Below are 13,098 nucleotides of genomic sequence, written 5' to 3' on the forward strand. Positions count from 1 at the left end.
CTCCAGCCATGTGTCCTAGTGCATTTCTATTTGCAACAAGCCTCAAATCGCATCTGGTCTTCCAGCTGGCTGAAGCCATCCAGTGCTTGAGAATGATGCTCTGTGATGCATCTTCGGTGGTGTTGACTGCTGCTGGTCTCTGCTGTCAGGGAAATGAAATGTGGTTTTCCAGCACTATGGAAGCAAATGAATAAGAATCTTGCAGCTTAATCCAACATGCTTTGTGTTACGTCCTACATGACCAAGTGAATGGTACTGAAGTTAAGGGAAAAAGCAGTTCCCATAAATGCTGTTCTCATTGTTTTTATCCTCATGTGCTGAAATGGAGCTTGAGGTCCCCATTTACAACCACAAACCCTTCTTTGGTAAAGGGGAGAAGCATAGGAGAATGGTGGCTGCTTGGTTTTGGGCTCATCACATGAAAATAGGAACTTCTCTGGAGGGGTGGCTGGCACAAAGCCTCCTGCTGTCTTTGCCAAGAAGGTGGGTGAAAACTTACTGGGCAGCAAATGAGATCATCACAATAACTGGAAAAACACCATAACAGTTGACCAAAGCTGTGGTTTCCTTGTGGTGTGGAAGTGTGTGCCCATTGCCTGCACCTGCAGTTCACTATTGCCAACACTAGCCTTCTGAGTGAGTCACCAAGGATGGTGCTACGTGTTGCTGGTTGGTGTAGAGACATCGCTTCCCACCCTAAAACCAGGGCAGCATGTGTTTAACAGGAATAGGTTTGATGGACTGGAGCTGTTCCTGCTGATGATAAATTAACACTGTGCTTACATTGACCTACATCTGAAGTCTCGAAGTACAAGGCTTTGGAGGCTGCCAGAGTCTGACAACTCTTTCTGTGAGTAACAGGGCCAAAGGTGCCTGGTTTTGAATGGAGTTTATGTTTCTGCAGCGGATGGGTGTTGGTGAGGAACCTCTAATGTTTACTACCGGCTCTGTTCCCTGGCTAAAGGTTATGTCTGGACTGGGGACCTTGGGGATTTTAAATATCCTTCCTTGGTCTGAGCTGTGCAGCTCAGGAAGCAGCTCATGCAGTGACCAATCCTCCCATGGCATCTAGTACCTAGGAAAACCTGGATGGAGACAATACGTAAGAGCCCATTAGTTTTAATTAGCAGAAAAGCACCTCCCTTTGGAGCAGGACTTGGTGCCGACATGGGCAAACCTGGTGACATTTCATGGCATTCAGAGAGGTTCCCTCTGGTTAAAGGATACCTGTCAAAGGCTGCGTCAAGCCAAGCTGTGACCACACTGGGAGAAGGATGCTTCCTGTGACTCTTTATGAGTCAGTTTGAGTCACCTGCCTCTACTCGCTGCTGCTAATTTACTACCCACAATAATTTTGAGACGTTTGGATTACCAACTGCTTATTCTTCTCCCCCTAGAAGCCAATGTGAAAAACATCCAAACTGGGGGTTCTGCAGCAGGATTGGGTCTTACAGCAGCTTTCTCCCTGGCTCTCCACTCTTTGCTAGGACTGTTATTGATGCTGGTGAGAGGAGAACTTGAGATCTTCATCCACCTTCCTGGTGTTTGTTTCCCCAGCCTGATCCCACAGCTTTTCAGACAAACACATTTATGCCTTGCTTCCTACTGAGCGACATCTTTCAGGACATGTTTTCTGAGGGTCGGAGCTGAGGGCAACCTCCCAGAGAACAGCACGATGCTTCTGAGATAAATAAAGTGCTTGGAAAAAATCCTCCTGTGGGAGGGATGACAAGGGCAACACAAATTTCTCTCAAGGCCTGGGGGATGGCTCAGTGTTTCCAGGAACAACTGGCTTGCGTCTGCACTGACAACCATTAAAATCGTGAGATGAAGTTCAACAAATTGAAGGTCAGGTTGTCCAGGATGGGAAGAGCTCCAGAAATCTCCAACAATATATTTGTACTCTTGAGCATTTGTCCATGACTGTCTCTTGCAGATCTTACCCGACTGGCTTAATGTCTGTGCCCCGGATGGCCCTGGAAGAAATAAACCCATCCACTCAGGGTGTTTTGGATAACTGGGAGCAAAATAAACAAGCCCGGACATTTTCAGCTGTCTTTGTTGCTCCATTCGTCACTACAAGACAGACACTGAGGTGCTGGAGCATGTCCAAAGAAGGGCAATGAAGCTGGTGAAGGGTCTGGAGCACAAGTCTTATGAGGAACAGATGAGGGAACTGGGGTGTTTAGTCTGGAAAAGAGAAGGCTCAGTGGGGACCTTACTGCTCTCTACAACTACCTGAGAAGAGGTTGCAGTGAGCTGGGGGTCAGTCTCTTCTCCCGGGTAACAAGCGATAAGACAAGAGGTAACGGCCTCAAGCTGCACTAGGGGTGGTTTAGGCTGGATATTAGGAACAATTTCTTTACCAAAGGGTTGTCAAGTACTGGAACAGGCTGCCCAGGGCAGTGGTGGAATGATCATCCTGGAAGGGTTTTAAAGAGTGTAGATGTGATGCTTAGGGACACGGTTTACTGGTGGATTTGGCAGTGCTAGGTTATGGGTTGGACTTGATGATCTTAAAAGTCCTTTCCAACCTGAATGGTTCTATGATTCTGCTCCCACTATCCTGCTTTGTGCTATTACTCACCAGCCAGATGCAGGGAAGAAAGCAAAATGAAACCAGGGGTCCAGTTTGCTCACCTGATGGAGGTTATATGTTAAAAGTCTTGTCATTTCTCTCTCTGCTGGTGGATAGTGTCTGCTCACAATAACATTAAGGCTGCCCAAGCTTCTAAACAGCAGCATTTTGCTCTAGCTCTATGTTACAAGCATCCTAAAAAAGAGCCCAGCTACCCCGCTGGGCACCTGGCTCCCCAAGGGCTGCTGGAGACAAGCACTGACATCCAGCTACATCCTTTAGTTACCCCGGAGGATAAATGGAAGTGGCGCTGCTAGGTTTAATAACCCCTCATGCCCCACCAGCCGCTTCACAGGACGCAGACCTTGTTAACATGCAAAATAATGTAAAGATGCAGGTGGGGTTCTGGCTGGTTAACCAGGAGATGCTTCAGTGAGAATTATCCAATTAAATCTCCATCTCTCCCTGGCTTTCATGGTTTTTTTTACACGCAACCCCCCCTCCATTGTAGCGGCATTATCAACCAAAGCAATAGACACAAGTTCTAATCAAGTGTTGTCCACATTAAGCAATCACCGCGGGCACTGGGTACGCCTGCATGTCCCTGCAGTGCTGGCTTGGGTCTCCAGGGCACTACGCTGGGGCTGTTGGGCGGTAAGGAAGGTGAACCAAAACCTAAATATATACACTGCATGCACCACACAGTCTCAGGAGGGGCTGACCAGTGCATTTGTTTCTGATAGCACAGCTCCCCTTTTATTCAGGCCATCCTTTCTCCTTTGCCACAAACAAGTCTGAGCACAGCAGAAGTAGGTGCTGCTGCTCTCCTTAAGTGCAGATGCTAAACCCTGCTCTGCAGAAAAAGCAATAACAAAAAAAGCCCATACCTTTCCATACCTTTCCAGTCCTGCCTTGCAGCAAGAGCTGTGGCTGTCACAGCACCATCACCTGGCCTTAGCCTGTCCCTGAGGAGGGTCATCCCTGTGATGCTCTGCCCAATGTGCCCAGACGGGTGCAGGAGCTGGTGGGGTTGCACTGCCTGGTTGCTGCCTGACTTCTGTGTCACCCCTCAGCCCCAAGTATTTCTGATATCTGCTTTTCTTGACAGCTACTGTCCTTAAAGCATTTCCAATGTGTTTTTATTGTGGGCTTTCTGGTGAAAGAAGAACAAAAGAAATAAGAGCAATAGCAGCAGTTACCAGAGCCCTCGGAGCTAAAATACTACCTGTTTGCCCACAAAACACAGATTTCAGATGTGAATCTGCGAAGTTTTAACAAGCTATTTCCGTTCCCACCCATCCGCTGGAGTGTCTGGCTATGTGTCTGGACAGCTCAGCATGGTGGTGGGATGTCAAGTCCTGCAAGAGTAGGCTCGGTGGCATAGAGCCAGCAGCTGATGTGATGCTCACAGGACAGAGCTCTAGGTGCAGGCGCGTCTGTCTCTCTGTGTCCCTGTGATAGCACTTGGTGTGGTACAGATGCGGCCCACTGATGTATCCACGGGAAGGTGGTTAAGCAGAATAAGCATCCACCATTCCTCTCACTCTTTCTAGTCCCCTGCCAGGAGCTGGGATTGCTGCTGAAGCCTTTTCCATGGAGGCAAGACTGGTAGCCAGATGGAATGGGGCTTCTGCAGGCTCCATCTCCTACTCCCTGCTCTGCCTTGCTGCCCCATGAGAGCAGCCCATGCCAGGGGATTTCCTCCTCTCCTGTCCTTGACAGCAAATCCCTCATTGCAGGAGCTGTAAGAGCGTCTAAAATAGAGCTTCGTGCCTGGGGGGACCCTCTATCATCTCAGCTCCCCTCCCCTGGTGCCAGCACAGCCATGCTGCCTGTGTCCTGCTGGGCACTGAGCACGGCTGGTAAAAGCAGCAGTAAATGAAATCACATCAACCTCCCCAGGCAAGGCGATAATTTGTTTCTGAGAGGCCATCTGACACCCAGCAAGAGCCTGGTCAGGGTGCCCAGCAGGGGAGCTGGGGCACACAGAGGTGGAGATCGCTGTCATGCTGGGGACTTTTTCCCCCCATGCCAGCTGCTGAGCCCTCCTGGGGAGGTCTGCACCCCTTCATTCTGCCAGGAGGGGCTGAGCCCTGATGGATGCTACCAGGCTACACCAAACCATGCCAAAGCAGCCCAGCACTGATGCATCCCAGTCTTTGCATCCCTCTGCTCTGTGAGCTTTTGCTCCCTGAGAAGTCTGCAGCAGAGAGAAGGAATCTCCCTTGGCCAAGAGTCAGAGCAGGCTGAGCAACCCTGAGATCCTTTTCTAGCCCTGGGATAAGAAGGTACTGCAGGCTGAACACTCCATACCCATCATGCATTATAGGAAACAGAGCATCTGTACTCAGTGAGTCCTGGCATGGGCCTGTGTTCTAAGCACCAGGTCATACTACCCAGATCCCAGCAAGCAGCCCTGGACACCTCTTGGTTGTGCAGGGGAAAATGGAGGTGACCAACAGAAATGCTGGTTCCCATCCAAGCTTAGCCCCCACTTGACTTTATCCCATGCAGAAACCTGAAACGTGCCTTTCCTCACACCCAGCATGTCATGAGGATGAGGCATTTGAGTTGTAACGAGCAACAAGTTTACCCAGACAGATAACAAAGCCAGGCTCAGGAGCTATGTTGAAATAGGATTGCCTCTGATGGCTGGGCAGGCAGGGAAGATGGGGCTTTTGGAGCAGGTAGCTCATTCTGAGTAATTCTGAGCTTATCTGGCCATGATGGAGTATGAACACCACTGGGTGCAGAGCTTGGTTTTACCTTCTGACAGGAAAACAAAATTTAAAGGGAACCAACCAAATCAAAGGGCTGGGGAACTGGAAGGAGAAAGCAGGATTCAGAAGTACAACAGGCACCTTCAGCGTATGATTTTTTTCCCCACCTGCTTGAATGTGGGACGGGAAGAAGACTTCTTCCCCCACCCATACCTTTGCTTCTCTGATGCAGCCTTTGAAACCATCCTGCCAAGGAGAGCAAGGGCTTAAAGAAAAAGCTGCACTATCTTATAGGAGCTTGCTTGGTAGCTCAGAGCCATGCTGGGGTTGCTGGTGGGTGCTGCCGAGCCAGACCACCTTCCTTATGGAGGCAATCCCACGCCAAGCCCTGGCCAGCAGGCAGAGAGCATCCTCAGCTGTCCTGAGAGGAGCTGGGACACTCTCCTGCTGCAAGACTGTCTGTCTGGGCAATTCAGTGGCCATCCATCTTGGAAGACAAAGGGGTCTTATGCCAAGGAGCTTACTGCAGACTGCAAGTGGAGCAATGAGTGTGTTGGCAGCCCTGTGCCATCAGCCCCTCTTGCTTTGGTGACTGTCTGGTGACCCCAGACTGTCAGGTGCTGAGACCACCATGGTACCTGGGTTTTTCCCAGCAGATTGACTTTGCACAGGAGCAGATGATGGGAACCCCCTGGGGTGCAGAAAGTTGGTACTTGCCATCCAAGAACAGATTTGTCCTCGCTTTTAGAAGACAGTGACCCATACCTCCCAGGTCTGCCAGGCACATACACAACCTTCCAGAGGTATATATCCTAAAACAGAGAAAAAAATTGGTGTACCTTTTGAATAGCAAATTAGGAGATATTTGCTAGATGTAAGGCAAGGGAGGAGGTCTGCCATACAGCATTTACATTATACACAGGTGTTCACCTTGCTTCAGGCTCCTCATTTCTTTATCCTGGTCAGGTAAGCACTGAAAATGTCACCTTCCCACGCCTGTAATTAAACCCTGTGACTTTTGTTCTGGCATGAGCATGCATGTGTGCATACACACGCTCCCAGACACGGCTTCTTTCCTCTTTAAAAACTACCCCAAAAGTTCATTTTTTGCTCTATATCAGCAATGCAGATGTGCATCATGTAGCTGGATATTGCCATGGCAACGGAGTTTGTCCTCCTGCCCCCCAACCCCCTCCCACAGACGAAGAAAGGGAAAAGAATTAAAAATAAGCAATTTTAATAATGTCACAAAAAGCAGACAAGGATATAAAAATCCACTAAGAGCTGGAGTGGTCCTCGCAATGGGAAGTGCTCCAACTCCTTCCCTTTCTGTCACTCGCTCTCTCTTCAACCCCCTGAAAGGTAACCTTTAAAACACACTCAGCAGTGTGGTACTTAAACCTCTGGCATTTACCTTCATTTCACTCTGGCTTTTATTTCTTTCGAGGGGAGGAGGGCTTTTATGTTATAAGAGGACAAGTTGATTTTTTCCTTTCCCCTCGGCTTGATTATTCTCCCCTCCTGTGCATGTGTTTTCTTTTTTTCCTCTAGTTTTATGGTCGCCACCAACCATGCACACAGCCACAGAGTGCCCAGACCCCAGTGCCCATCGCAGTACTTAGAGTAGGAAGGGGGAGCCAGCCTAGCATCCAAATCCTCCCCAGACAACCCAAACTAGCATTTTAACATCCTAAATGCAGGATAAAGGAGAGATGGGTGATGCTGGAGAGGGAATGGTGGCCTGGGGTCCCCAAGGGACTGCAGAGGGGGACCAATGCCAAGAAGGCTGTGCTCCACAGGATAGATGCTCAAGCTGCAGCAGCTTTTGGAGGGCTTTTCCTTTTTACAGAAGCATGCATGCATTCCTTAAAGTCCCCCGGAAAAAGAAAACTCTGCAACCTCTCCTTAATATTCTTCTCCTCAGCATCTCTGCCCACAAAGTAATCCTTCCTAACAAGGTACCTGCCAAATGCGCATCTTCAATGTGGTCTCAGAGAAACACCACTTCTCTTGCTTCTCTCATCCATTTGTAACAAAAAGCTCAGTGCTTGGATGGGACACTGAACCACTTACACTGCGCTGCATTGCAATCAGGGCTTTGCTTCAGGCTCCCCCTTGAAGCCTCCCATTTTGTTGCCCATTAAGACCTGTTAAGAGCTAGACCCAGGAAGCCGTCCAGCAGTGAATGCTTTGCAATGACTTCATTACAGCCCTGTGAATCATGGTGCGGGCTTTTATGGCTGTTACTGTAGGATATCTACATGTGCCAGTCACACCAGATCATGATTGTATCACAGGCTGCTTACATTTGCTCCTTCCTCACTTCTCCACAGCTGAAGACCCTGCTTCAGGAGTTGTGTGATTACCTCCGTATCTTGTATTTTCTAGGTTGGAAGAAGGTTTGAAAGCATGACCTAATTGTGCCCAGATACCTGCAGGCAAAGAAAGAGTTCAAACTATAAAATAAAAGGAAACTTGCCCATTTTTCCAAAGCCATTCATTAATTTCAAGTGTGACCCAGGAACAGAGACATGAATTATTATTTCTTTCTAACCCAGCAACACCTGGGATCCCAGGCTGTCCCTGTGCAAGAAGAGGAAAGCTGAGCAGCCCCAGCTCCCAGACAGACACCCCAAATACCTGGGGAAGGTTCCCCCACCCCACAGCTGCACATGGAGGGCAGGAGCATCTTGAGGATACGCAAAAGCTTCTTGCCCTTCCCAGTCTCCCCTCTGCACCAGAGTTAGTGCCTGGGAACATCTCCTTTCTTGCAGCCCAGGCATAGGGAGGTGGTGAAGGACAATGCCATCAGTAAAAAGACATGGGTGTGTATTTGCTGGCTCCTGATAGAGTCCCTTTTTTTTGGGTCCTCATCTGCCTGTATCTCCTGACATAGCTACAGCCACAGTGGCAGTGCTCAGGTGAGGCAGATTTTTGCGTTTTCATTAGTTACAGCAGATTATTTTTAATAATACTTTAAAATCGTTATTAAAATGGGCTCTGAGGAGCCCAGGTAGCTGATACTCCTGTCTCTTACATGTCAGGCCTCCTGGGAAGTTAAGTGGGGCTTAGCAGGTAGGTCTACAGCAGCAAGAAGTGTTTGCTGTGGTACCCTGACTAGTGTCAGCCATGCAGTTAGCAAGAGAGGCTCAGATCACGTGCATCCTAGGAAAAACAGGACCCAGGAGAACATGCAGAGCAAGGCTGGTGTCTCTACATCATCACCTCTGAATGCTTTCAGGCAATGCCGGTACCCTCCAGCCTTCTCCACTAACACAGTCACACCAGTTCCTGCAGACAGACAACACTGCAAGTTCCACTGAGGATATGCTTTACCTCCCAGAGACAAATTTGCTCTTTTAACTTATTCATCCACTACTACTCCACGAGCAACACAGAACAGATTTGCGAAACAGCTTTCAACTCCTTTGGGGTTTTTTTCCCTCCCGAATTTTCTGAGAGCAGGTTCTTACACTCTTTGGCCTGCAAGTCTTTTCTGAACTGGCACGGTCAGATAACTTCAGCAGGAACAAGCAGTGGTGCCTTCCTCCTTCTGCAGTTGGCAGCCTCATGGAGCAACCCCAAACCTTACAGCTCTGTGGACCACCATAAAGCATAAAGTCTCCTGAACTCATACAGAATAGTCATTCCTCAGTTTCTCAGTGTAAACCGGACCTGAAGGAACCAAGCATTTCAGTCAATGAGCAGAGGCTTTTCTTTTTTCTAATGGGTAGAAAGGGTTGTGGGGGTTCTGGAGATTTCGGTTTTTAGGGGAGTGATGCTCCAGGCTGGCAAAGACCAAATCTTCATCTCTTCATGGCTCTGAATCAAACTAAGTAATCATAAAATAATCTGCGCATTAGTTCGGTGCTCTGACCAGCTTCAGGTACCAGCTGGTTTCCAGACTGCTGTTCTCTCTGGCTCAGGCCCAAAGATATATGGCAAACAATCAGCACTAGAAATGGTCATAAACAAAACAGGGCTTGCTAGCTAATTGCAACAGAGTAGAACACCCAGAAACAAGTAAAATACAAAATTATGCAGATCAGTCGTCTCACAGCTGCTATGTGGTGGACTTTTCTGCAGCTTTGCATGTTGGAAAGGGCAGACAAACCTCCTGGTAAATGAGATTTCCTTGGGACACATAATGCTGGCTCAAAGGGCTGTGCTATATCTTGGACTTCAACCAAATTAGATGCTTTCAAAACCCTTCAGAGCAAAGATCATGGTCCCAGTCCATCCTCTAGCTAGGCAGGCAAGTGCAGGAGGGACAAGCTGAAGTTTATGAGTCTTGAATCAGAGAGCAGTGCCACAATGCAGTTGTGAGTGGAAGAGAGAAACCACCAGTGATGTTCTTCTCAGCAAAAGTGCCCAGGACAGCCAGGTGACCTAGATGACAGATAAACCCCTCTTGGTCGTTCTTCCCAAACCCTCAACCAGGGGAACAGGATTTCGGATGGGTTTAGATGGCACAACTGCTGACCCTCTGGACAAGGAAGGAACTTGATCTAACAAAAGGACACAAAAAGTGGAAAAGCATGAAATTACCTGAAGATTTCATCTGAGTATGATGGGATGGGGCTCTGGTGGCACTATAAAAAAAAAGATAACGAGAAAAAGCTTTGATTCTTCAGTATTTACGAGATGAGGTTTGACCCTTCTGGTCTGATCCATTGATTGCATTTCACTTCCAGAAACAATTGTGTGGCAGTACAAAGCACAGAGGATGCAGAGTGCACATTTTTCAGCCATCCAGCAATTTTCTCATTTATTTGCAAGGCTCTCTTTAGAGTGAGCCATGACAATCAAGCAGAAGGCTGGAATCTATAGGAATTCAATCCAAGGGAAAAGCCAGAAGTGGCTTCCTTCCATTGCGCATGGCCTAGCTGAGAATTTCTCATATGTTATGGATGTGTCATTTCAAACCACTCTGGTAGGTGTCTAGCAGTGCCATCAAGATGAACTTGAGTATACAGTAGCTCCTTAGTCCTGAGCATCTGCATTTCCAGAGAGCCCACTCATCACATTCCCTAACTCCTCAGAGGACATATAATACATGGCTGCATTTTAAATCCAAGAAAAGACATGGCAGAAACATAAGAGGCTCTGAGATTAGTGAGTAGTAGAAGCCAGCAGAGACAAGGAGAGATTGATGGGTCAGGGGCTGGCAGTTTCAGAAAGCAGCTGAATAAGGGTGCCATAATAGAGCACAGACATAAGTAATAGTCCTGAGAAGGTATTTCCCCTTTCTAACAGCATGAAAACACACAGGGGTGGAAGCTTTATTTAAATTTAAAAGGCAAAAGATGCCTTTTGTGGGGAGTGGTGGTGTGTGATTTACTGCTGGAATTCACTGCCTTGGGATGCAGTGCCCCATGACACTGTCTTGCTCTAGCCTTAATGGCTTCATGTGCAGACCTCTTGCCAGCCCTAGCACGACCACACCTGCCTTTCTAACTCCCAGAATTGCACAGGTATTAATGCAAAGGTTAACAGAGAGGAGACGCTGGGAGGATGATGGCAAGAGGAGGAGCAGACAAGGAGCACACAGCCTTCTGGTGAAGCATCTCTCCAGCGTATAACCAGAACCTCCCTTTGGGAGGTCTAGTTGCAAGAGTCTTTCCTGCCCTTGGCATTCAGGCTTAGAAGTAATGGTGAAGGCTGCATGAGCAAGATGGCTGCAAAGGAGCTCACCTAAAAATATCAAAATTGGCAAATATCTCTGAACACTGACTTCTGCCAATAAATACATTCAAATTAGCCAAAAGGAGTAAGAACTGGCATAGCTACCGTTATGCAAGCTGGTATTCAGATAAGGCCTTCCCTGCTGGGACTTGCAGTTCAAACTTCAATGAGATATTTATGTGAGCAAGTGTTCCCATTGGCCAGTTTTTTCTACTCCCTTTGATCAATGGCTTATCCCACTGAAACAGTGTGCTGCTGGAGATGCCCACTGGTCCCCGTCCTGGAGTTCCCCATCACTTCCCTGAGCCAGTTTTAGAGCTGTCTTTTCTGGTGTTGCAGGCGAACTTCTAATGCAGTGTTAACATCTTGTTTTCCCTTCTCCAAACCTGAAAAGCCAGATTTTAAGTGAAAGCTCAGGTGTTTTACTGCAAAAGGTGTCAGGAAGGGTGACAAGGCACTGTGAGAAGTGTTCTTCCAGGTGCTACTAGTGTCATGTCAATACCTTACCGTTTCTTTTTATCATGCTAATATTTAATTTCACCCACTTTTAGGAGCTGTTAGCATCCTGGAAATCCTCAGCCGCATGTTGGAAACCCAGAGTCACATCAGAAATAGCCGAGAGCAGTGATAGCTGCTTGGAGGGAGAGGACCTTTCCAGAGAAGACCAAAGTATGGATCACCCTGTTGTCAAGCAGGAAAGGATCACAAAGCAGACAGCAAAAGCATGTAGACCGCATAACACAGTCTACCTATTTGCACACTTTACCCCACAGGGGACAGATTTAAGGGCCAGAGTGCTTCTCCTTTAGAAGGAGAGGCAAAGTCTGTTACTATTGTTGTCATTATATTAGCATCAGCAACACAGGCTTTTAACCCTTCACCTGAGGAAGTAGAAGATACCTATGGTACCAACTAAGATTTAATAAACAGAAAATCATTTCTAACGGTTTAAACTACCTATTAGACACAGGCAATCTACTTCTGCCTATTCCCTGGATGCCAAAAATTAGCACAAGACAGCAGTGAAACACGAGCTCTGCATGAGCCCATATAACTGGTGATGCTGAATCTGAAGGCACACTTTGGCCGAGCAGAAGAGACTTGGTGTCTCTCTGGCCCTGCTCAGGTCCAGAGCTTTGGAGGGATTTCTAAGGGATAGAGGCTTCAGAGAGGATCAGCTTTCTTTTTTCTTTCCATTGCATTTGTCCAGAAGGCCTAGGAGAGCACAACAGATAGACAGGATAAGGGAGCCTTCAGTTAATTCCACTTTAAACCCAATTTCATTTCCTTTCTAATTAGAACAGCAGGCATGTTTTAACAACTGATTATCTCTCCTGGGCAGTTGTGTGTATTCTTCTTGGCTACTTTTTCAATTTTCCAAGCAAAGCTCTGCTGTGATTGTAACATAAAAAAGGGAGCAAGGCAGAGTACAGGCAGCTTAGAGAATACTCTGCCAGGAAGTGGGACCGAGGTTTCCTTTTCCTTCCTAAAGGCAATAACCAGAAGGCGCTCACATGGCTCAACTGGTGGGGTGATAGGGAACAGCAGAGGAAAACATGCACACCTACCAGCATTGGTAGCAGAGCAGGGGACCCAACAAGTTATTATTAAGGACTATCTGTAACAAAAACCAACCAAAACTCTTTGTGGCAGGCTCTCAACTCCCATGTCCATGCTATAACTGCCATATCTCCTACCTGTGCATCCCACAGTGCCCAGGCAATGCAGCTTCTCCCAGCAGCTCTAGGACCCCAAGCAGCCACATCTGCCACCAAACGCTGAAGTTAACAACAGCAACTACAAGCCTCCTTTAAAACTGAGTGCAGGGCCAGGATAAGATGAAGGAATTACAGCCCTGGTGTGGCTAAAGCCTCTGCAGATGGACCCAGTTATCCCTAATAGGCAACAAAAAGGCAGGGGTGGGGAGCTACCGCTGTCTCTCTTCAGCACCTGGCTATTTTTCCATCCCATGCGCTGTCTTAGAGAGCAGCAAGTGCTGCCAAGGGTTAAATGCTGTCATTCCTTGTCTCCAAATCTGGATCCTTGGAGTAATTTCTCTGTTGTGTTTCTGGGATGTGTCATGCTTCTACTTGGCTTGCTCTTCTGACTGTGGGT

The 13,098-nt window shown here is 47.8% G+C and overlaps 1 long non-coding RNA gene across 6 annotated transcripts; it reads right to left on the reverse strand.

The window, feature by feature from the left end:
* Nucleotides 1–12,756, reverse strand: LOC136011169 (uncharacterized). 6 transcript variants are annotated; one of them, XR_010611251.1, is made up of 6 exons: nucleotides 12,681–12,755; nucleotides 12,552–12,601; nucleotides 11,529–11,633; nucleotides 7,605–7,730; nucleotides 6,016–6,110; nucleotides 1–1,976 (listed from the first exon to the last, which is right to left on the reverse strand). It is a non-coding gene; the product is annotated as an uncharacterized LOC136011169 (long non-coding RNA). The 6 variants fall into 6 exon arrangements; XR_010611254.1 differs by having other exon boundaries at nucleotides 5,937–6,110; XR_010611253.1 differs by lacking the exon at nucleotides 12,552–12,601 and having other exon boundaries at nucleotides 12,681–12,756.
* Nucleotides 12,757–13,098: the final 342 nt, after the last annotated feature.

The sequence above is a fragment of the Lathamus discolor genome, chromosome 3, assembly GCF_037157495.1.
Source record: "Lathamus discolor isolate bLatDis1 chromosome 3, bLatDis1.hap1, whole genome shotgun sequence".
In the NCBI taxonomy this organism is placed as follows: domain Eukaryota; kingdom Metazoa; phylum Chordata; class Aves; order Psittaciformes; family Psittacidae; genus Lathamus; species Lathamus discolor.